Source organism: Callithrix jacchus, chromosome 9, assembly GCF_049354715.1.
Source record: "Callithrix jacchus isolate 240 chromosome 9, calJac240_pri, whole genome shotgun sequence".
NCBI lineage: Eukaryota > Metazoa > Chordata > Mammalia > Primates > Cebidae > Callithrix > Callithrix jacchus.
Genome location: NC_133510.1, coordinates 18,445,021 through 18,469,824, shown reverse-complemented (window position 1 = coordinate 18,469,824; position 24,804 = coordinate 18,445,021). Strand labels below are relative to the sequence as shown.

General features: G+C 50.0%; 1 long non-coding RNA gene and 1 pseudogene across 1 annotated transcript in view; both read left to right on the top strand.

The window, feature by feature from the left end:
- Positions 1-24,804, top strand: part of LOC128928525 (uncharacterized) — a 48,886-nt gene that overhangs the window by 15,933 nt on the left and 8,149 nt on the right. The gene's annotated exons all lie outside the window — the stretch shown is intronic.
- Positions 1,245-7,621, top strand: LOC118144410 (IQ motif and SEC7 domain-containing protein 1 pseudogene; annotated as a pseudogene).

Here is a 24,804-nt window from a genome sequence, read left to right as displayed (position 1 = left end):
CCCAGAAAGGAAGTCTGTGTAGAGTCTGAATGTTCTCCCCATGTCTGCATGGGTTTTCTCTGGGCACTCTAGTTTCCTCCCACATCCCAAAGCTGTACCTGTTAGGTGAATTGATGTGTCCACATGGTCCCAGCATGACTGCGTGTGTGAATGCACCATGCACTGGGCTGGTTCCTGCCTAGCACCCTGAGCTCCTGAAAGCTCTGGCCACCTGTGATACGTAGCTGGAATAACTGGATAAATAACTATCTTATTTTTATTAATCTTTATTAAGTGTATGACTAACTCACATTTATTTCAATGTTTAATATTATTTGGGTCTTTACTAAGAAATTTGTTGATTCTTTTGAAACCAGGAATATACTTCACTGTTGTTTATATCAATTATTCTTAAAGGTGCTGTTTCCAGGAACATACAATAATGGTAAGTAAGGACTTACTGTATACGTGTTTAAAGTTTATGTCGCTCCTGGAATATCCTAGTATTCCACCAGTGATACAATATATCATGTTGGATAGTTATTGAATAGTCTCTAAAGTCCTTTCCAGTTCAGAGAGTCTGTGTTTTCATGAAATAAGCTTTGAATGATATCCCAAAGGCCCCAAAAAAGTCAGGCAGGAGGACTAGAGGAACACCGAGTAATAGACTTCAAGATCTATCATAGATGTCCTTCGCTTCTCAGGTTCATCCTTTTTGTTTGTGTCCTAGAAACTCTGTTCAGAGAAGGCTCCAGGTTGCTGAAAGCACAGTCTAAGAAATCCAAAGCTCACACTTGGAGTTCCAAACCAGGTTTATAAATAGTCCATCCAAACTAAACATAAAACCATAAGCAAGACAGGTGCTGGAAATGTGGAGAGCTCAACTTGGTTAATATGTGGGTTGGGCAGCAACGCTCATCACTACCAGATTATACACTACTGCGTGTTCTCCCCACCCCAAATGGTACTAAGCCTGGACTCCATTTGATGCTGACATTCAGCTAATTAAGAGTTTATATTTTACTTTTCCTTCATGCAGCAGAAACGTCATTCTTCCCTTCAGAGAAGTGCTCTGTGGGCCTTTCACCTACAGAGCCAGGAACACGTGTGGTTTAGGGCCTGTGTGTATTACTCCAGGCAAACAAGGCTTTTTGGAGACAAAGATGAATTACACTGAGAGAGGATCCAGAAAGCTATACTAATGTCTATACATTAACCATACCACAAATCCTTTTTGGTTATTCGTTTGGCTTTTGGTCCTCCTGTAGAATTTTGCCTGGTGTGAACTTAGACCTCCCATTAGGTAAGGGAAATCTGAGACATTATATCTGGCACAGGGGGAAAAAGTCACCTAGAAACAGGATGTCTGGGTTAGAATTAGAGTATGGGCTGCATCTGACTTTGAAAATATCACTTATCTTTATGGTCCTAAATATTTATAATCCTATAAGCTAGAACTATAATCCATGCCTTAGTAACCTCCTAAGCACGCGGGGCTTTTGTTTTATTGTCTGCTTAGTGAATACTGTTCGAGTACAGGCCTGTGATTCTGAGGCCTGAAAGAAAGAAGACCAAGATCCTATAGAAACTAGGAGTCACAGGGTGACAATGACAAGGTATTGAGAATGCAAGCCCAACTCCATCATCACGGTGACATAATCAGACTCTGTGTGCAAGCTGCTTGCAAAGGTGCATCCAATCACAGAGTCAGGGAGGAGCCCAGGTCATGAGTCTCTTCTCAGACGGCTGACTGCATAACTTATTGTCCAAACTAGTCTACTTTTAACAGCAAAAGCAGGCACTGGAAATCATTATGCCTGGACAATAAGCATAAACCAGGGCTGTCCTGGTAAACCAAGGCAGTGATCATCCCACCCATAAGTTGCAGATAGTCAAAGGGATTTTTCCTTCACCTCTGTGAGCTTCTCTACATGGAGTTAGGTAGAAATGCTAGAAAATCCATGTTGGACAGGCCTGGATGTCCTGTAGATACGAGGGGATTGGAACCTAGCGTCTACAGGGATCATAGACCTATTGTCTTACAATACAATCCAATGCAATGGTCCCAGGAGAAAGCCAGCAAAACCTCTTAAAATCCTTGTGCTCCAGTCCTGAAAGTCTCCAGACCTGATGCCTGAGTCGCCTGGATGAATGCACTGTGAATGAACCACAGTAGGGCCACCCTCCAAAGGCGCAATCTGTACGAAGTCCCAGATTCACAACCTTTTCCCAATGGCAAGGACATAGCTGCCATCATTACCAGGTGTCTCCACAATGCAGAGTGGTGAGTCCTGTTTCCCCTGGAAAATGCATCATGGCTCTTTGCAACTATGAGTCATCCACATGGTGCTTATTTCAGCCTGTGTCTGTGAGGGAAATCATAGAGGACCTTACAACCCATTCCCCTAATACGAATATGCATCGTACTTCCAGAAACCATCTCAGGAGATGTGGGCCAGAGACACTTCTATGAGTTCACCAAACCCACTGGCCTTTTCCTCCTGGGTACTTCATTTTAGTCTTTTTTGCAATAGATGGGGCCATATAACTGATTCTGGCCAGTGGAATGCAGTCATATATAATTTATGTCACTTCTAGAACTAGCCCCTAAAAATCTTCTGAGAAATCCTACTGTCTTTCTCCTTCCCTTCCTTACCTGCCAGCGACAAGCAACAGAGAACTATGGGGCTAGGAAATGGTGGGGCCTGGATCCCTGAATGACTACTTGGAACGCGGCATCCCCCATGCCCTCCTTTTTTTTACCACCTCACATGCAGCTGTGATGTGAGTGAAAAGCACAATTTATCAACTGAAGTCATGGAGATTTTGGGATCATTTGGTGCAACTCTATCCTGACCAATAAAAAAATGAAAGGAATTTTTCAAATCAGCCTGAACCAAAGCAATTAAAGAAGGCATCCTAAATGTCAGACAGAAACAGTTTGAAGGTTGCTCACAATTCTGGATTCTCTGGATCACTCTGCTCCTTCAAGAGCAGGAACGGCACAGGGCAAAGGTACGAGTGACCTACTTTTATATCCACATCCCCACAAAGGATGCAAGGATTCAACTCTCCCCAGTTTCCTCAGCTCTTTCAAGTGAAAAGAGTTGTTACCTCCCAAACTGCATGGTCTGGGCTGGGAGAGAGTCACCCCCATCAGTTACTCATCCCAGCCAGGCAGAGGGACTGCTCCCAGCCATCTCTCTCCACCAATCCCAACACAATCCAGAAAGTCTCATACACTGTTGACGGGAATGTAAGTTAGTTCAAACCCTATGGAAAAAAGTATGGAAATTTCTCAAAGAACCAAAAATAGAATCACATTTGACCCAGCAATCCCAAAGAAAAAGAAATAAAAAAGACACATTTTATCAGAAAGATACCTGTACTTGTATGTTTATCTCAGCACTACTCACAATAGGAGTCATAGAATCTACCTAAGTGTCTACCCATGGTGGGTCAGATAAAGAAACATGGTCCATGGAATACTATGCAGCCATAAAAATAATGCAATCATGTCCTTTGCAGCAACATGGATGTAGCTAGAGGCCATTATCTTAAGGGAAAAAACTCAAAAACAGAAAATCTAATACTGCATGTTCTGACTTAGAAGTGGATGCTAAACAACTGGGTACATATGGAAATTAAGATGGAAATAATAGGCACTGGGGACTATGAAAGTGGGGAGGCCAGGAAGGAGTGAAGGCTGAAAAATTACCTACTGGGCACAGTGTTCACTACTTGGGTGAAGGGGATACATACTAGAAACCTCATCATTATGTGATATATCCATGGGAGCCAGTGGACTCTGGGCCAGGAGCTGAGACATGGTTGCCTAGCGGGTGGTCATGTCTCCAGGTGGCCGGGTGTCAGCCTGGCGGCCTCTGCTGGGCCTGGGTCCCGGCTCCCCAACCTGGCCTGCACCTGCTGCAGCCGCCATGTGGTGCCCGCACTGTGGTGCCCGCACTGCAACTCGGAGAGGACCCAATGCCTGCTGGAGCTGGAGCTTGAGAGGGGCATCGAGGGCGAGGCCCCCAGCAGCCAGACCGGCATGTCCCTGGACAGCCCCTCGGCCTACCCCCAGGGCCCCTTGGTGCCCGGTTCCAGCCTGAGCCCGGATCGCTATGGGCACACGTCGGTGGGAGCCTATGGGGCTGTACTCGGGGCTGCCAAGGCAGCAGCAGTGCATGCGGAGGCCCAAGCTGCAGCACTGGACCTCCATCCTGCACAAGCCGGCCAAGGAGGAGGTCATCGAGCACTCACGCTCACTCTCCGAGTGCTATGAGCTCTCCTCGGACCTGCAGGACAAGCAGGTGGAGATGCTAGAACCAAAGCATTGGGGGGCGCCTGGTAACCTGCCACACGGCCGGCACCATCCAGACGGCATTTCGCCAGTGCCAAATGAACAAGAACTTCCAGCGGATCGTGCTGTGCAACATGAGGGTGCAGCTCTCCTTTGAGGGGCCTGAGAAAGTGCACAGCTCCCACTTCGAGGGGAAGCAGGTCTCAGTGACTAATGATGGCTCCCAGAGTGTGGTTAGTGTGGCAACCTCGGCAAGCCGACCACCCTCAAGTCTCTGGCCCCCTCCAGCGACTCCTCGAAGGCCATCACCGAGCTGGAGGACGCCTTCTCCTGACAGGTGAAATCGCTGGCGGAGTCCATCGACGACGCCCTGCACTGCCGCAGCCTGCACACCGAGGAGGCGCGGGCCCTGGAGGAGGCGCGGGCCCGGGACGCCGAGCCCCAGACGGGCCTGCACAACATGGACCGCCGCAAACTGGATAGATGACGGCCTCGTACGGCGACGTCAACCTGTACATCGACGAGGAGGAGCTGTCGCCCCCTCTGCCTCTCTCACAGGTGGGGGGCCGGCCGTCCAACACCAAGTCAGACCTGCGGCTGCAGGCTGGGGGCACCGCCCCAGACTGCTGGGCCCCGGCCCACGAGGACAAGGCCGACACTGACACAAGCTGCAGCGACTGCGGGTGGCGCACGTCCTGCTGCTCACCTTTGAGCCACCCAGCAACAGCTTGGTGGACCTCAGTGACCGCTCGGAGCAGGGCTTGCTCAAGAGGCAGAGTGCCTACGAGCGCAGCCTTGGAGGGCAGCAGGGCAGCCCAAGCATAGTTCCCACAGTGCCCCCCCCCCAACAAGAGCCTCCCCCGGGAGGAGCCTGAGATGCAGCCCCAGCCCCCCAAGCCCCTGGACAGCCACGTGGCCATCAACAGTTCCGCCAACCAGCACAGCAAGTCTGAGTCGGACTACTCAAAAGGCGACAATGACAGCATCAACAGCACATCCAACTCCAACGACACCATCAACTGCAGCTCCGAGTGGTGGTCCCGAGACAGCCTGCGGAAGCAGACCCTCAGCAAGCAGACCCAGCACAAGGAGGCCCGCAGCAGCTGGGACTCGCCTACCATCAGCGGCCACATCATCCGCAGGAGGCACTACCACAGCGGCCTGGACCTCCTCAAGAAGAAGCCTGAGAAGGGAGCCCGGTACCTCATCGAGGGTGGCTTCGTGCCCGACACGCCCGTGGGGTTGGCCCACTTCCTGATACAGTGCAAGGTCCTCCGCAGGCCGATGATCCACGAGTCCCTGGGCAACGGCAGAAGCAGTTCAAGCGCGAGGTGCTCGACTGCGTGGTGGATGAGATGGACTTTTCTGCGATGGAGCTAAGGAAATTCCATTGAAGCCCTCAGGAAATTCCGGTGCACATCCTGTCCAAGGGGAGGCTCAGGCTACTTGCATCTGCAACCCCGGAGTGGTGCGGCAGTTCCGGAACCCAGACACAGTTTTTATCCCGGCCTTTGCCATCATCCTGCTGAACACCGACAGATACAGCCCCAGTGTCAAGCCTGAGCGGAAGATGAAGCTGGAGGATTTCATCAAGAACCTCCGAGGTGTGGACGATGGCGTGAACATTCCCAGGGAGATGCTGATGGAGATCTATGTACAGATCTGTAAGCGAGAGCTGAAGCCCAGTGAGGACCATGTGTCCCAGGTGCAGAAGGTGGAAAAGAAGCCAATTGGGTCCCTGCATCCCAGTCTCAGCTGTGTGCCCTCTCTGCCCCACCGTTGGTTGGTCTGCTACTGCCAGTTCTTCAAGGTTCCAGACCCAAATAAGCCCCAGAAACTCGGACTACACCAGAGAGAAATCTTCCTGTTCAATGACCTCCTGGTGGTCACCAAGATCTTCCAGAAGAAGAAGAACTCGGTGACGTACGGCTTCTGACAATCCTCCCTGTACAGCATGCAGGTAGGTCCTGCTCTTCGAGAACCAGTACTACCCCAATGGCATCTGGCTCACCTCTTGTGTCCCAGGAGCAGACATCAAAGTGTTAATAAACTTCAATGCCCCCAACCCTCAAGACCAAAAGAAATTCACTGATGGCCTGCGGGAGTCCATTGCAGAAGTACAGGAAATGGAGAAGCGCAGGACAGAGTAGGAGCTCGAGAAGCAGAATGGCGTCATGCGGCCCAGCATGTCCCAGTGTTCCATCCTCCAGTCGGGCAACGGAACACTGAGCTGGGCCTGCCTGAATGACAGCTATACCAGCAGCAAGGGCCTCAAGCGCAGTGCCCTCAGCAGCTCCCTGTGGGACCTCTCGGAAGCCGGAGTCCATCATTAGCAGTCCTCACATATACCTGAGAGCTACATCAAGACGAGAGTGTCCATCTTGCCCACAGGAGACTATGCCCAACTCATTTTCCCTCCTGGGCTCCTTATTCAGGAGCAAGAGAAGGAAGCCCCCTCCCCAGGCCCATCTGCCCTCAGCCCCAGCCCCGCCACCCCCCCACACACATACCTGTGGTCCTGTCCTACCTGCAGCACTCTGTGGCTGGCCACCACCCGGGGCCCCCTGAGGGGCTGCTGCAAGACCCCATGCATGGGCATCACACCCAGCACTGCCACATGCAGCAGAACCCACCGCCCTACCACCACCACCCACCCCAGCACATTCAGCATGCACACCAGTACCACCACGGCCCCCATGGAGGGCACCCAGCCTGCAGGGCCCACGCCCATGGCCATCCACCGCTGCCCTCGGCCCACATGGGGCATGCAGCACACCACCACAGGCAGCCCCCTGCCCCGCCGCCCCCCACCAGCATCAAGGCCAAACCCAGTGGCATCAGCACAATTGTGTAGACAGCCTGGGCAGGGGTCCCAGGCTCCCTGAAACAGCTGCACACTACACAGGGCACACCTGTGGACCACCAGCAGCACACAAAACCCCAGGGTATTTCTGTTGCCATCTCTCTCCTTTTCCCTCATGGCCCAGCCAGAGCCCCAGGAGCCCACAAGGCTGGTGTTGTGTGGAACAAATGTCCAGAGTTCATTTAGCGTTGGCGCCCTGGGCACTGTTCACCTCAGTCTGAGGGATGGGTGGGCCTTAGCCACCATCAGCCCTGAAACAGTGCCACCAGCCAAGTAGATGTTGAACTGCCTCTCCCACTCCAGCTCTCAGCTCCCCTCACCCTAATTTACATGTATACGAAAACCCAACCTAGAAAACGAAGACATGCGATACAAAAACAAAGACAAAACAAACTCACCCCCCCCAAAAAATGTACCTTCAAACCTAAAATAAAACTTTTTAAAGAAAAGCATTTCACAAAATGGTCTGCTTAACACATCGTACTGTTTTCCAACTCTTTAGTGAGGAAGTGCTCCCCCTTGTCTGATCTAAATTTCTCTTTCGAAAGAGTCCATTTGCTCATGTAAGTCCTCAGAGAGAATGCACTCAACTTCTCACCCCCAGACATTTGCGGTCACCATCCACCCCATGGCAGTGTCCCCACGCTACCCCTGTGCTAAGCCTCTGCCCTCCCTACCAGCCACACTGTACCTGCAAGGCAGCAGCCCAAGCCCTGTGGCGCAAGCATGGAGGGAGCCAGGGAGGCAGCTCTGAGCTTTTAGTCACAGCCACTTCCTTGGACATTGCTTCACTCATGCAGATGGTGAGCCGGGTAAACAAGAAGTCCCTGATCTCCATCAGCATGTCAGCAAGCGCCTCACTCTCAGGCATCTGCTGAGCTGGGGGCATGATCTCCGTTTACAGTTTGCCCCTCCTCAGCATACCAGAAATGTGCCCTTGTGTAAACACTCAGAGCCCTTCCTCCAGGGGGGCACATGGACAGGACAGTGAACACCTTGCTCCTGGAGAGAATGAAAACATCACTTTCCTTCCTCCAGCCCTGTCTGCCCCTAATCACTCCAGTCCACCAATAGCCAAAGAGCCCTCATGAGCAGGGAGACACCTAACTGGCTCAGCTGCCAATTTTACTGAATCTGTCTTCAACTGCTACCCTTTCATTCCCCTTGGCCCTGCCACTTACTAGCTGTGTAACCATGGGCAAGTCACTTAAACTTTCTAAGCATCCGTTTCTCAAGTGAATAATAGTTCCACCTATCTCACAAGAGTCTCCCTTTGCTGAAAGGACTTGAAAAAACAAAACTCATACAGTGCCTGTGGATGCCAGGGTCTCTCTACAACTGTTCATTCCTTTCCTTTTACCTGTCCCACCCTCATGCAATCTCCTACTTGATGTTATCTCTTGTCCCAAAAAGAAGTGTGTAGGCTGGTCACAGTGGCTCATGCCTGTAATTCCAGCACATTGGGAGGGCAAGGCCAATGGATCTCTTGAGCTCAGGAGTTCGAGACCAGCCTGGCCAACATGGGGAAACCCCCTCCCAACCAAAAATACAAAAATTAGCCAGATATGGTGGTACACACCTGTAATCCAATCTACTTGGGAAGCTGAGGTGGGAGGATCACTGGAGCCTGGGAAATAAAGGTTGCAGTGAGCTGAGATGACACCCCACTGCACTCCAGCCTGGATGACAGAGTGAGACCCTGTGTCAAAAAAAGAAAAGAATTAATTTTTTTAGAAAGTGTGTAATTGCCCAATGACTGGGACAGATCTGCTTAGAGCAACGTTCTCTGCTCACTAGTGCTCGATAATCCCTTCCATCTGCTGGTCCTGAGCTTCTCACCTGTTGGTTCTTGAAACTCCAGTTACTGCTGACTTTTAAACTTCTGTCTTACATGCAGACTCATCATCAACTGCTCCTGCCTCTGACCTCTGATCTCTGACACTCTCTCCATCAGCTGGCCTTGCTCCCTCATCAGTACCTAACTGGTGGCCCTTCTCTCCTGTGGCTAATAATCTCCATGTCCAGGCTCCCAATTTATGTCAGTTGAGTGATTGAATACATGGTTGAATGAATGAGCAAATGAATAGAAGCACGATACAAACTGAAAAATGATTTGTAATCTTCTAGCCGACACTCTGGACTTGAATCTTCACACTTCATCCATCACTGTATGGGATTTGTACTCACTATTAAAAATATTCCATGACATTGTTTTTCTAGTTCTGGTAGGAGGTTGTGGCTGACACATATTTCTTAGGAGCCAGAGGAAAAATGTTGCTATCCCTTCTCTTCTGAAGGGGTGCCAGGCAAAGATAAAAATTTGCCTTCCTAAACAGAGCCTGCATAAACCCATGGCCTGGGAACCAAGATGCCGACTCCTACCCCTCATTCAGTTCCTGCATCTCCCAGTCAGTTGTGGCCTGGGCAGGTTACCTTGCCTCTCTCATCAGCTGGCTGCAAGCTCCCTCCAGGTCTGCATGAATACACGCCCAGTATGCAGAGGTGTTTGAGCCAGCTTATGCCGATTTGCTAGAACTCATTGTTAAATTTTCAGGAGTTCTGCAACCCGGTGGACATCATATTGTAGCTTGAAATTAGTCTCAGTGGGAGTATTTACCACAGGAGCTTGCAAATGCTTCTAGTCAGGGCTTTTTCACCAAAGAGTCGGTTGTTGAGCATACCACTGGTTGCACAGGCCTATTTCCTCATCTCTGAGTGCTCTGGGAAGCCCGAATGGCATGGAACCCGTAGTGAGCCTCAACTTCCTGCTCTTTAAAATGGGAGGATACTTCATTGCTTTCCAGCACACAGGCTGCACTGTCTCAGTCTCAGAAGTGTGTGGAAGAGAAGGCCTTTCTGCCACTGTGACATGAAGGAATACAGATAGAATCATAAAATCACACCACCCAGATCTTAGCCACTGCAGTTAACCTTCCTAACATACAAGCTTGATCTCATCATTTCTCTGCTCCAAAACCTTTATTTTTTTTTATTGCATTTTAGGTTTTGGGGTACATGTGCAGAGCATGCAATACAGTTGCATAGGTACACACATTGCAGTGTGTTTTGTTTGCTTTCTCCCCTTCACCCACATTTGGCATTTTTCCCCAGGCAATCCCTCCCCACCTCCCCCTCCCACTGGCCCTCCCCTTTCCCCCCTATAGACCCCAGTGTTTAGTACTCCCCTCTCTGTGTCCATGTGTTCTCATTTTTCATCACCCGCCTATGAGTGAGAATATGCGGTGTTTCATTTTCTGTTCTTGTGTCAGTTTGCTGAGAATGATGTTCTCCAGATTCATCCATGTCCCTACAAACGACACGAACTCATCATTTCTGATTGCTGCATAATATTCCATGGTGTATATGTGCCACATTTTCCCAATCCAGTCTATCATCGATGGGCATTTGGGTTGATTCCAGGTCTTTGCTATTGTAAACAGTGCTGCAATGAACATTCGTGTACATGTGTCCTTGTAGTAGAACGATTTATAGTCCTTTGGATATATACCCAGTAATGGGATTGCTGGGTCACATGGAATTTCTATTTCTAAGGCCTTGAGGAATCGCCACAGTGTCTTCCACAATGGTTGGACTAATTTACACTCCCACCAACAGTGTAAAAGTGTTCCTATTTCTCCACATCCTCTCCAGCATCTGTTGTCTCCAGATTTTTTAATGATCGCCATTCTAACTGGCGTGAGATGGTATCTCAATGTGGTTTTGATTTGCATCTCTCTGATGACCAGTGACGATGAGCATTTTTTCATATGATTGTTGGCCTCAGCTCCAAAACCTTTAATGGCTTCCTGGTGCCTCTGGGATACAGTTAAACCCTAACCTCCTTCATTATCAGCCAACCTGCCTCTTCTTTCTTCTCCTTCCACTCTTTCACGCACTATCGCCCCTTGTGGCTATTTTGCATATATGCTATATAGGCCGTTCTAATTATTGCCTGCACACTACTTGTGTCCCCTTTATTGGGTAAGGGCACGTTAACTTGCTCTTGGGAGAGAGTTGAGGCCATTATCTGGACTACAGATCTGGACTGCATGAGGAGTAGCCAGGAATTAAAAACATGATGGAAAGTATTGCTTCACCCCTGGGGCTCTGGAAACAGACTTCCTGCATGTGAGGCTCAGCTCTAGCACTTAACCTGCTATGTGATCTCAGGCGAGTTGCTTAACCTCTCTAAACCTCAGTTTTCTCATCTACAAAATGGAAATACTAGAAGAACCTACCTCCTGGAGTTGCCGTAAGGATCAAATGATTACATGCATGTCAACGACTCCGCCCAACGCCCAGTGTAGAGTTCGCACACAAGAAACATTTGCTGATACCAGTTTCATTGTGTTATCTTTGTTATGATCAACCTCAGATCATCATCATCATCACTTACATAAATAACTTAGCCTGTAAGTAAGTATCTGTCCACACATCTTTCTGAATTACTCAGCTCTTAGTGGAAATGTCTTCAGACCAGAAGTCTCAGGAAATAATTTAGTGCCATCCACCCTCATCCTCCAACACTGGTGAAGGACAGATTTTGAAGACTTCTAGAGCCCAGTTAACAGCTCTGACTTTGTACTTCCCCCACACTATGATCAGATACGTAAACCTGTAGCCAAGTAAGACATTTGCATTTGAGACCTAAGGCGGCAAAAGGAATTTTCTACTAATGAGGCTCGATCCAGGGCTTTTCCACCTGCACAGGTTATTATTAGCTCAGCCCTAGTTCTTTTCTGAAAGCACCTCCTCCTGGAAGCTGCAAATCTTCAGACCTGGAAGCTTAGGTTTGAGCCATCCCATTCCAGGACTAATCCACTCCAGAGCTTGCCAAGACAACAGAATAGCCCTGGAGAGCTGGTGGATCAGCGCAGAGACTTAAAAGGGAGGGGATGGCCGGGTGCGGTGGCTCAAGCCTGTAATCCCAGCACTTTGGGAGGCCGAGGCAGGTGGATCACGAGGTCAAGAGATCGAGACCATCCTGGTCAACAGGGTGAAACCCTGTCTCTACTAAAAATACAAAAAATTAGCTGCGCATGGTGGCACGTGCCTGTAATCCCAGCTACTCAGGAGGCTGAGGCAGGAGAATTGCCTGAACCCAGGAGGCGGAGGTTGCGGTGAGCCGAGATCGCGCCATTGCACTCCAGCCTGGGCAACAAAAGCAAAACTCCATCTCAAAAAAAAAAAAAAGGGAGGGGATGACCCAGTGTAAGCAAATGTGTTGTGAAAATTGGAAAATGCTATTCACATCCTGATGCAGTTTGATTGCCACCTTTAACACCCTTCATGGGTAGCTCATGGCATTCGAACTCCCTGGCTTGCCAGCTCCCTCCCCAATCTGACTCATCTCAAAACATCAGCTTGAGACGCAGAACTGGGTTCAACGTAAATTCAGACTCATCTGCACATATCTGAAGGCCCACTGGGGAGAATCTAACAGAGCAAGGGATTCACATGAGGCATTGATACCCACTGAGAATAAACTAATTCCGGAGACTGAACACACTCTCCATCTAGGAGCAGTGGTGCAGCATGAGTGGAAAACAGAGGGATATGGAGTGCGGTCCTGCTCATGTCACTCAGACTGCCAGCCCCGTGGACCTGAGCCCGACTCCTGCTTGATGCTGCATAGGGAAAGGGAATGAACTGAGAGGCTGTTTCATTCATGTAAAGAGTTTGGGTCTGCTTTCCCATTCAGAGTGACTTGTGAAATACATATATTTATATTCTGGTCAGCTTCTACCTCTTCCATATATATATATATATATATGGCTGATATATATCGAGCTGATATATAAATGTTGACCAGAAGCTGACGCAGGACTGGGAAGTAATCATGAGAAGCTTCACAACTGTCTTACCAGTGACTTGAGAGGAAAACAATGGTGGAAACCAAACATTAGCTGTCAAGACAAATTCTTAAGAGCGCATGGTGTGTTTTGGGGAGTAATTTTGGTTGGACAGAGGAACCTCCTAGAACATGTGGAGGCAGGCCCAGGAAGTACAGACTTTTGATGCCCATTGTGATCTGAAGTATGCCCAGGTTGGCACCAAGTCCTACAGAGAAAGGACTGTTCTTATTACCACAGAACCTCATCATCCAAATCCCACTCCACCACTTAAGAACAGTGGGCAGTTCACTTGAGCAAGTCACCTAAGCGCTCCATGTCTCCATCTTCTCTGCTACGATAATAACTACCTCCAGGGTCATTTGAGGATTAGCTAGACTAATTCACACAAGGGGCTTTGAGTGGCTTTTGCACATGGTGAGTGCTCTGTGTTAGCCACATCACCATCATTATCACCCAAAGATAAAAGGAACAGCACGATGATCCTAAGCCTGGCTCTGCACCCAGATTGTGTGGGTTTGAATTCTAGCATCCCCCTGACCCCTAATTGTGAGTAATTTACTTCTCCGTGCTTCTGTTCTCTCTGTAAGTAAGGATAATGTTATGGGACCAACAGGGTTCGTATGCCTGCTTCACAGTAACAAGCCAATGACACTGAGACAACAGGTTTTGCTGCAGAGAAAGAGTTTCATGATTGCGGGGCACCAAGTGAGGAGATAGGAAAAGACTCTCAAATCCTGGAGTTCTGGGCCAGGTGTTTTTAAGAGGCTCATGGAGGATGGGGAGCTGAAAAATTAGAGTCACTGATTGTCAGGGTAAGGGGGGTAAAATTATCAGGACTTGAAAACTTGGTGAGTCAGCTCCTGTGTTTTCCTTCAGAACAGCTGATTCAGTAGTTTCGTTGGTATGCAGGACCTGAAGGGATATCTCAGATGAAAAACTTAATGTTTCATAGTGCTCAAGTTGATGTGTCTACAGAGGAAGGAGAGGTCAGAGAGCAAGCTGGCCTAATGATTAACATTAAGTGTGGGGCAAACTTGGTTTATTTTTTTTCTCCCCTCCCTTCTCCTCTGAATAGTTTTATTAATGGGGATAGTTTCAACAATGTGAACATCTCTCCCTTAGGGTTGACTCAGGAATTCACTTGGTAGGGGTAGCAATGTCCATTATCAGACTTAATACTTCTATCCAGCATCTAGCTGGACTTGCTGGTGTCCTTACCACCCTGGCCTGGCACCCACCCATGTGACAATACTTAGCCTCACTGCTATGCATGTGCTCACACTAACTCCTTGCACGGAATACTCTCCTTTTCCCATTTTGTCTATCTAGATTCATATCTTAAAACCTGACTCAAGTCCTACTTCCTCCAAGAAGTCTTCCCCCAGCACAGTGATCTTTTACTTCTCTGATTTGGGACCTCATATGCTCCTACACAGCCCAGCCAGGTGGGCTGGGTCAGGTCCTGACCCAGGTGCCTGCTATTATCCCAAGCACCAACTCAGCACTGGAATCCATGAAGATGTTGGGGATAGGGTCATACATTGAAAACAGCCCTGCTCTCAAGGTTGAGTGAACGGGGAAAACAGACAAATGCATTTTCATCTGAGCTGACCAATGTTACAACAGATAAGTGCAGGGCTTCACAGAACACAGAGAAGCAAATCAGACTACGAGAGGCTTCTCAGGGGCACAGGACCCCCGTGCTGAGTCCTGAAGTAGGAGGAGCTGGCTGGTTCGGGCGCAGCGGCGAGAGGGAAGAAGGGTGTTCTAGGCAGTGCTACTCTCCTAAGGCAGCCATGAAAATCATAACAAACTGGATGGCTTGCAACAACAGAAAAGTATTCTCTCACAGTTCTGGAGGCCGGAAGTCAAATTCAGGGGTCAGCAGGGCCATGCTCCCTGCAAAGGCTCTAGAGAAGGATCTTCTCTTGCCTCTTCCAGCTTCTAGTGGCCACAGGCGTTTCGTAGCCATGGCTCTGATCTCTGTCTCTGACTTCACAGGGCTTCCCCCATCCCCACCTTGTCTCTCCTCTGTGTGTCTTGGGGAAGAATACTTATCATTGGATTTAAGATCCAACCAGATAATTCAGGATGATTGCATCTCTAGATGGTTAACTTAATTACATCGACAAAGATCTGTTTCCAAATAAGGGTGTGCCCACAGGTTGCAAGGGTCACAGTGTGGGCGGCCTGAGGAGGGGATGGTGGCCAGTTCATTTCCACTGTCAGCAGTGCCTCAGGGACTCAGAGTCGAAGGCTGTCACATTCACTCTGGAGCCTTCCCATGTCCTCACTGCTCGCCCTGTGCTTGCCAGCCCTCCATGGTCCTGCCTGTCTAGATCTCCCATCACTGCAGCTGTGCCACTTGCTTTTGGAGAGACTCTCAACTTGCAACTCAACTTTTCTAGACTTCTGTGATCTTAGTCAGAAAATAGATAGTAAATCTTTGACCTGCTGGTCTCACAGGCATAGGGAATTTGCAGCACTGTGGGTGTGAAAAGCACTTGGCACATTGTAAAGCATCATACCATAATGAATTAAGCCACCCTAAATCTGTTCTTGTACAAGCCACACATACAAACACATATGCATACTTACTTACTTTTATTGTTGGTTAATATTATTGCTCTATTACCTGATTTCTTCATTTCCTAGTCCCATTGTTGCATGATTTCAATTTTCGCCTATGAATTCACGTACGTTATAATGGTGTCTGAGTTCCTGGGTTGGGCAAGGAGGAATATCTCCTGCCTCTCCATGTGAAGCAGAGTTCCTGAGCTTGGGGAGAAGTCTGTTTCTTGAGGGTAATGGGTATCTAATGTAAGGTGGGCTGGTGACCGATGGACTCTTCCTCCCCAGAAGTAAGGGGTGCTTCATGACTTCTTTATAAACAGCTTTGGACCCAGCTTCTGCGGCCACTCCATGAGTGAGGAAAGCACGGAGGTGGCAGCCCTCTTCCAAGTCCCCCAAACTACCTCTGCTGAGAACACTGACTCCACCGGGTGGAGGTACAGACAGTCCTTGATGGCTCCTAGAAGCAGTGTCTGTCCCTGCTGATGTAGTTTCTTCTCTGTGTGTAGTTTGCATCCTGCTGAGAGTAGACATCATACAAGGTACATTTTTCAACAGCCTCCCAGAACCCTCCAGCTGATAAAAAGCCTAGTCACTCTGGACTCTGCATCTGATAGCCCCAAGTTCGAGGACCATCCTACCATGCCTGTCAAGAGGGCCTTGGCTTCCTTGGCCTGGGAGGGGATGTAATGCTTTCCTTGATTTTCAGGCTTTTTGTTTGTTTTCTGCCCTTGTTTTGTTCTTGAGACAGGATCTTGTTCTGTCGTCCAGGCTGGAGAGTAGTGGTGTGATGACAGCTGACTGCAGCCTCAAACTCCTGGGCTCAAGCTATCCTCTCTCCTCAGCTCCCAAATAGGTGGGACTGCACGTGCACACCAGCATACCTGACTAAGTCCACATTTCTAAACAGAAAGAGGCCACTTGAGCTTCTTGAAGGAATTCTAGCCTGGGAGCGGGGAACTTGGGTTCTAGTCGCTGTCACCAATTGGCTGTGTGACGCTAGAAAAGTTTCTTCACCTCTCTGGGCTTTAGCTCCCTCTTCCACAAAACTGTGGGGCTTAAATCTGATGATCTCTTTGGCCCCTTCCTGCTCTCATATGCTGAGGTTCTGACCTGCCGATTATCCCCAGGACTGAACTGCTCTGCTGAAGAAGGGGAGAGAGGTCACTCTTTTCCCTCAATTCTCTGTTGGGCTGGAGTGAAAAGGTCAGAGAGAAACTTTCCCCAGGGATGCTTATACCATGGCACATTTTTCTCTTTTTCTTAATTCATTCAGCAAATATATATTTGGTGCTTCATATATGCTGGCACTGGTCTAGGCACTGAGGGATTTGGTCATAAATGAAATAGATGAAAACCCGTCCTTGTGGAGCTCATGTTAGGAGACAGACAGTAAACTATAGGTGGTGAGATCTGTGACAGGTGGAAGAAACTGCAACTAAGATAAGGAGGGTGTCGCAGGGGGTGGGTGCTAGCAAGGGGAGTGACCATGTTAAATAGAGTGGTCAGGAAGGGCCTGACCGATACAGTGACCATTGATAAAGTCTGGGGGTCCTGGAGTTGAGAGTTCAGAATGAGTGAAAACCTGCATCCCTGGAGCATTGTGGAGATCTCTGTGAACAGGGAAAGAGAGCTCTGCAGCTTGGCCTGAGGCCGTCAGGAAGATGATGGTGGAGACTGTGAGGTGGGGAGCATGAGTCTTTGGAGGAGCACACTGCACTCTGGCCCCTTCCCCGCTGGCCAACAGAACCAGGGAGGCCAGGTTGTCCCGGCCCATCCACCGTGCAGAAGGTGCCTGGACTGTGTCTTAGCTCCCACCCAAGGCAGACAGCCTTACCCAGGGGTCCTGGCACTCCAAGCAGGGCCACACAGCAGCATCCCCAGCTCGCCCTTGTCTGAAGGGCAGTGCGGGTATCAGCAAACGAGCTGGAATTAGACTTCCTCACTCACTACCTCCTTCCTTCTCGAAACTCCTTGGTACAACTGAAGATGGGCAGGGAGGTCCAGAGAGCACCCCAGTTAATTTCAGAGCAGTTCCAGGCCCTGGGCCTGCAAACTAAGTTCTGTAAGGAGGCAGCAAGGAGAAGAGTGAGAGCCTCACCCAATGGGGTGGTGGCAGGACTCCTGAATGGACAGCCCTCTGTCTAGTCACAGAGAGGAAAGCTTTGGCTGTTTGGAAGCATTTTCACCAACTCTGTCTGGAATTTTCCATCCAGGCCCTTCTCCCTGACTACTCCATCCTGGTCTTGTGAATCCAGACCCCAAATCTGCAGACCTTGGAGTTACACACAAAGGGCTGGACTCAGGAGTAGGAGAAAGGGTGGGTCTGGGGGAGTCTCTGAGGACACCGTGGCTCATTACTGTCCCTGCCAAGTCGCTCTGAACGGCTCCCTTCTGATTCCTGCTTTTCTTCCTTCCTCTTTCCCTGCTGGGGAGCCCAGGACAAGATTGCTGCCTGTCACAGGGGGAGTCCATCCCACCCTGGTCCCCACCTTGCGACACACAAGGTCCCCTCTTCACCCAGGACGCCAGCTTTGCCCACTTGGGGCTGGCATCATGCCCAGTCATGACCCAAAACTTTCCACAGCTCAATTTGCAGAGGCAGGGGAGTGCCATGGAAAGAGGAGAAGGGGAAGATATTTGAGCACAGAAGTTCAGGAAAAAGAAAGAAAAGCACAGTCAATTAAATCAACTGCCACATTGGAAGGCAATGTCATTTTGGCCACTGGGATGGGAGGATAGTCAGCGGCTCTGGCTCCGAAGCCTGGGATGATTGGAGGGAGGAGCATGGTGGGTTCTTACTGTGCTCTCCAGCATGAGAAAGCAGCCCATCTGACCTGCCTGGGGACCGGGCTTCTCCCAACCTTCCCCAGGGCTCTCCTGATACCCTCTCATCCTCAGGAAGGTGCCACCATCCCCACCGCCCTGGCCTGCCCCACCTAACTCTCTCTGAAGTCCCTGTGAGAAACACTGAATGATTTGGCCTCCGTAGGGCCTTTAAAATAGACTGTGGATCCCCTGCAAAAAAAAAAAAAAAAAAAAAAAAAAAAAGTCCCTGGCTAAAAATAGCTCTCAGCCTCTAAGGGAGAAAAAAAGAAACTGCAGCAAAATTCAACTGGAGCAGTGACTTTCCTATCTCTGATGTTCCGGGTCAGTTCCAGCCCTGGAGAAGGCTGCGAGGGAGAGAGGGGAGGAGGGGGTCCTTCAAGGACAGGGGAAGGATCAGGATCGCAATCTGTGGCAAACATCTCTCTACATTCCCTGACTTGTGGTCACTGGGCCCTGCCTGGTCCAAGCAGCCGGGCAGTGCTCAAGGCAGCAGCAGGGAGCAGCAGATCCCGGGTTGGAAATAGGAGCCGTGCAGAGTGGCCACTGGGGTCCGGGGATGGAGAGGCCCCCAGGCATGGGTGCACTGCCCTAAAGAAGTGCACTCAGTGGAAGCTGGAGTCAGGACCAGATCTGATGCTGAGCGTGCCTCTGAGCCAAACAGCTCGGAATGACTAAGGGGTGAAGGAGTTGCTCTGTCTTGAAGAGCTCCTGCATCTGCACTCAGCTGAGGTGCAAAGAAGCCCTCTGGGAACGGTCACTCGGAAAGTCAGAATTCCTATCCAGGCCTTGAGTGCAGGAGAAGCAGAACCCTGCGGACTTCTTTGTGTGGGATCCTTTCTGTGCTGGCAGTGAGAGAATAGCAGAGAGACATAATTTTACCTGCTAAACATGTTTTAAGGCATACGGAAAGGGTACGTACACACACGCACACACACTTTTCATTTTCAATTCCGAAGGACAGGGTCTGCTTGTTTTGCACTTGCCGAAAAGCTGTCACCGCAACCTGGAGAAAAGTCAGGCTGCAGCTTGAGAAGGAGGAACTCCCGGTGCCTCATTTCAGCTGCGGTAGGCGCCCTCTGAACAGGGAGCTGCATGTGTTGGTCACAGGGACGAGCAAGTGTGAGTAAGGGAATGAGATCGTTGTGGGGTGGAACTCTACACCAAATCCCCAAACTAAATTTTGATAGCTAGTGTTTTGTTATCATAATTTGCCACTGAAGTGTACAGCCACATGCCCACAAAGACCCACACACACACACACACACAATGGAAATTTGTTCCTCAAATAATTACATAGGCAGCCCACCATGGATTCCAACATCACCTGGACTCCTATCTTATCTCCAAAAGCATTAGAAGGTCACCGCCATGCCAAGAAAGGGAACAAAGTGGTTTTTAGGGACTGCCAGATCATTTGTTAGGGACGAAGCAGTTTCCAAAGCTGTAGGGGAAAAAGGGAGTGATGAGAGGGGAAGGGGCCAGGACACCGCGGCAGGTTAGGGCACACGTTCCTGCTCAGCAGGCGCTGTGGCTGCTGTGCTGCCCTCTGTGGTGGTCACAATATGCCTGTCCCCAGAAGACGGCGGTTAACAGGGTGTGCGGTGGCACTCACCAGAGTTCATGACCCATACTTCTCTGCAAGTTCAGGGCAGGGAAAATACCCTCTCAGTCATTTTGTCTTCTTAACTTCAAAACCTGCTTTTCTGTCTTTTTCTTCCTTAGGAATTCCTCTGCCTTCCCCACCCCAAGGGAGCTCATCCTGATCTATGCCACCACATTCAGGGTTGACAGAGACCCGGCCAGAAGCTGGCCAGTCCAAACCCCCAGACCCGCCTCCCCTTTCCTCCAAGACCCTCCTGGGCAAGGAACGTTTGGGTCCTGCCAGCCCAGCCCTCCCCTGCTGGCATCTTCCCCAGCTCCTTGCCCTCTCTCCTGAGCTCATTCCATCTGCAAAGCCAGGATAGCGACCCTTTCTGCTTCTCATCCGTGAATGTGCTTTAAAGAAAGGGAGGAAAACCAAACGACTTAGAAAAGAAACCATCCCCCCTCGCTGCCAAGCCCTGGTTCTCGACGGTGTCTGTGCACATCAAGACGGCAGCGCTGTGCGGGGGCCTGTGCAGTGGTGCAGTGTTTTCTCAGCGGCTTCGCTCACTCTTTTCAGTACTTTTCCTCTTCTCACACCCCGGGGCCTGTGCAGAAATAGCCCTGGGTCCCCCTAGCGGCAGAAGCTCACAGAGCCGACCTGGGACGCTTCCCACATCGTGGTAATTAGCCAGCAGTTTAGTTACAACCACACTCTCATTAACTAACAGCGGGAGAAGACACGGTCCCCGTTTCCTTGGAGACCTAGCAGCGCGTGCTTCTATTGCATTGACTGGGGGCAAAAGCCCCCAGGTGGTTATCTGCGTAGTGTTTACTGCAGCGGATGGAGACCAAGACCTGGTATCACTGTGTTCCAGGCCGGTGCTACTCAAAGTGTGGTCCCTGAGCTACGCATTCAGCATCGCCTGAGAGCTTGATAGAAATGCAAATTCTCCGGCCTCTGATTCGGAGTTTCGGAGCCCAGGAGTCTGCATTTTGATAGGTTCTCCAGCTGATTCTGATCCACCAGGAAGAATGAGGACTGACCTACGCAAAGCATGCCCTGGCATTTTGTTCCTGTTAATCACCGGCAACTTCTCCTGTTTAAGAGCAGAACAAAAAGAAACTGAAAGATACTTCTTCCTTGTCCCAAGCAATATGCAATATTGTAATTATGCAATGATGCAATTATGTTCTCGATTGGAATAATATTGGATACGTATAGTGGATCCATACATGGTGTGGAATAACAATACGATTATGTGTGGATTGGAATGAGAAATGCTTTCTCCCAGGTTTGTCTCTAAGGAGATTCCCCTACCCCTCCCATTGTGGATTGGAATGAGAAATGCTTTCTCCCAGGTTTGTCTCTAAGGAGATTCCCCTACCCCTCCCATTGTGGATTGGAATGAGAAATGCTTTCTCCCAGGTTTGTCTCTAAGGAGAGTCCCCTACCCCACCCATTGTGGATTGGAATGAGAAATGCTTTCTCCCAGGTTTGTCTCTAAGGAGATTCCTCTACCCCCTCCCATTGTCATCCACTTTGCCATCTAAACCCACCTTGGAACAGAGTCACTGAAGCATGTCCAAGAGATGAAGCAGTACCGGGAAATTAGGAGCAGCAAGGACTCTGTCACCAATAGGAAGGCGGCCTCACAGAGCGCCACGAGCTGGCACTGGCCTGGCCGGCACAAAGTAAGCAGGATGAAAAAAGAAACCAGACAGCAGGCGAGTGACTGTTGACACAGGAAATGTAAACCTTAGCCCTGCACTTGCACTTTTCCAGCCAGTGCTGTGCATCAGTTACTGTCAACATTGTTGAGCTCAGAAGGGCTCAGCCTCATTTTGATGAGTCGACTGGTTCTAAGAGGCAATCTCATTTTATTTTAACCGGTGTTGTTTTTTTTTTTTAAATTGCTTGCTTATGTGGGGGATAGGGCCACTTTTGATACTATTCAAACTGCAGAAAGTAGCAAGTTGGTGACAAATGACCCATAACACAGGAAGAAAAAGTGAACATACCACTGTCTGTTGCAGGAGGAAACTTGGAGATCACCGAAATCAACTTCCTGCTTGCCAGACAGGGAAACCGAGTCCCTGAGTGGAAGACTGACACTGGAGGAAAAAGGGTTGTGTGCAAGATCACCTTTCCATGCCTCCCCTCCTCACTTCAGATCTAATGAAGTGCCTCCTCACTTCAGGGAGTCATTGAAAATAATTCAGCCTCATTCTTAGCCTGGTGACATTGCAGGAAATCTGTGAGCAAGTGGTGTTTAATTTGACCTGGAAAATCATTTTTCCAAAAGATACCTGATCTCTTTGCTGTGTCATCTCCTGGTCCCTACAGATAATTTCCCTCCACAGAGCAAACGGACCCCGCGTCATCCAGCCTCTGCATGGAGTTTTCAGGAACATTTTCCACTACTTCCTGCTGCTTCCTCTACAACCTCTTCCTGGAAGTTGCAGGCACCCATAGGCAAGGACTCCCTACGCTGCCCACTTGCTTTCACACATCAGGAGATCAGGAGCCTTTGAGGCATCGGCTCCCCAACATCTATTTAGAATCCCGGGGCAGCTGCGTTTACTTCTGCGTCCAATACCTCCAGGGGAGTGGGGCAGAAGGGCAGGTGATTGCCCATTAACTGGTCACCCAGCCACATCAGGATGGCTGGCCGTGGGGACAGCTGGCTTAGCCTCTGCCAAAGGGGAAGAGAATCCAGCAGCCCCAGAAGAAGGCAGTGCTGACTCCCAACCCTGAGTAGATTCACATCGCAGGTTGGGTTGGTCCTTCCCGGAGAGCTCTTCCAACAAGCCATTGCTCACCCATGGGCATCACTGACTGGCTAAGGAGAAATATTAAATACAAGTGGTGATGGCTCCCTCTAGTGGGCAGACGTCAGAGAGCAAATGTGGCTCTGCTGGACACTACAGGGCTGAGGTATGGGGCTCAAAGATTCTCATGCCTAGACCTCAGGTCACACACACAACTTCTAGAGGAAGTTGCGTGTTGGTTTCTAGAAGTTGTGTTTGTTTGTTCGTTCATTCATTTGTTTCATCATGTCCAGCGCGTGGAGGCCTTGGCCACAGAGACAATCACTCTTGATCTCTGACTGTAGCCTCACTGTCAGCCACAGGCCAGCTTGAAGCCAGAGCTCTCGGAGTGCTGCTCCCCAACCCTGGACACCTCTTCAGCCCTGCCTCACCGTGAACCAACCACTCTCCCTTCCCTGAAGCTTGCTTTCCTTCATTTGCTAGAGGGTGTGGCGTGCAAGTCCACCAGCTGACCTCCTGTCTCTAAAGTGCTTTGACACACGAGGACTCCATAGAGATGACTGAATAAATCATGGCTCATCGTTCATCTAAGAGGCCGCCAGCAGGATCGTTCATGGCCTTCTACACGTGGAGGGAGCCCAGCAGCCACGTGCACTTTCATGAACGTCACCACGCTTGGCTGTTGCGACAGCCATCAGATTCACCTTATCCCCACCTCTCCCACTTCCCCCCCAGCAACCAGGTTGGCTCCATCTCTCTTAGCTCTGAGATGGGGCTGAGAGCTGGATCCTCCTCTGCGGCCCACAGAGCCAAAGAGTCCAGACCCAGGGTTCAATCAGGGCTGTTGGCTTGGTCTAGGAGCCCCACGAAAATAAAGCAGAGAGTTCTAGACTTCCTTAACAGAAAGAGAAAGTCTATGCAACCCATCCCGTAATAGTGATGATAATCATGATGATGCTAACGCTTATGCCGGCAGGTACGGGGAGCACTATACTTACAGTGACTCATTCGATCATCACAGCAACCTTACGCCACAGGTCATCCCAAAACCTTCCACTCTGACCGGGACGCAGAATCACTGCAGTAAGAGCCAGAGTCACCCGGTTGCTAAAAATGCCTGCCACAGAGTGTGGATGCTTAACAGGTTTGCATGAATCTCCCTAGGCAAGAGGAGAGGGCTTCCATTCTCCAGGAAGATCCCAGAAATCGGTTCACCCTTGGTTATTCTTACCACGGTTACTAATCTCAGAATTACTAAAGTGGGAGGAGACACTGGAGAAGATCTGGTCCATTTCCCCGTTTCCCGATGAGCTAACTAGGCGGCCAGGATGTGGAGTGTTGATGTGAAACCACAGTGAGGTAGTGGCAGGGCTGCAGCTGGCCTCCAGGGCTTTATGCTTCAGCCCAAAGCTTGTTCCACTCTCCCATGTTGTGGCCACCACGTACTCGAGTGAATGAACAGCCCCAAGATCTCCCCTTCTAAGGCCCAGGAAGCTCCATGGCCGTCAGCCAGCCCAGCTGAGCTCTGGAAGCAGAATCTTTCCAATATCAGCCTACAGCACATAGGAGTGCCCTGGCAAATTGGTTCCCTGCTACCTCACCCTGAAAATAAAGACAAGAGTCACCCCTGGAGTGACGCATTCCAACGACAAGCAGACAGCAGAGAGCAGGGACAGTTGGAGGACAGCCTGGGCCATCAGCCCTCTGCTTGCAGATGCTGGGTGGCCGTCCTCCATTATCTGTCCACTCTGGAAGAGACCACCCTGGCCTCTCCTCAGGAACTATGATGGAGGTGTTCTCAGCCTCCCACTGGCTTTTCTTCTTTCCTCCAGAATGGTTTCAGGTCCTTCTGCTGAGGCCCTCCATGCACCCAGCTTTCCCTTCCCCACCACCTCTACCCCAGAGTATTTGGTCTCCTACTTCCCATTTTGGAGTAGCTTCCACCAGATGTCACTTGCCAGCTGGAGTCAGTGCCAGTCATGTCCCCAACTTTCCTAGGAGTGGCTAGGTGGGAGGAGCACCTTCCAGATAATCTGTCTCTACTGCTCTGT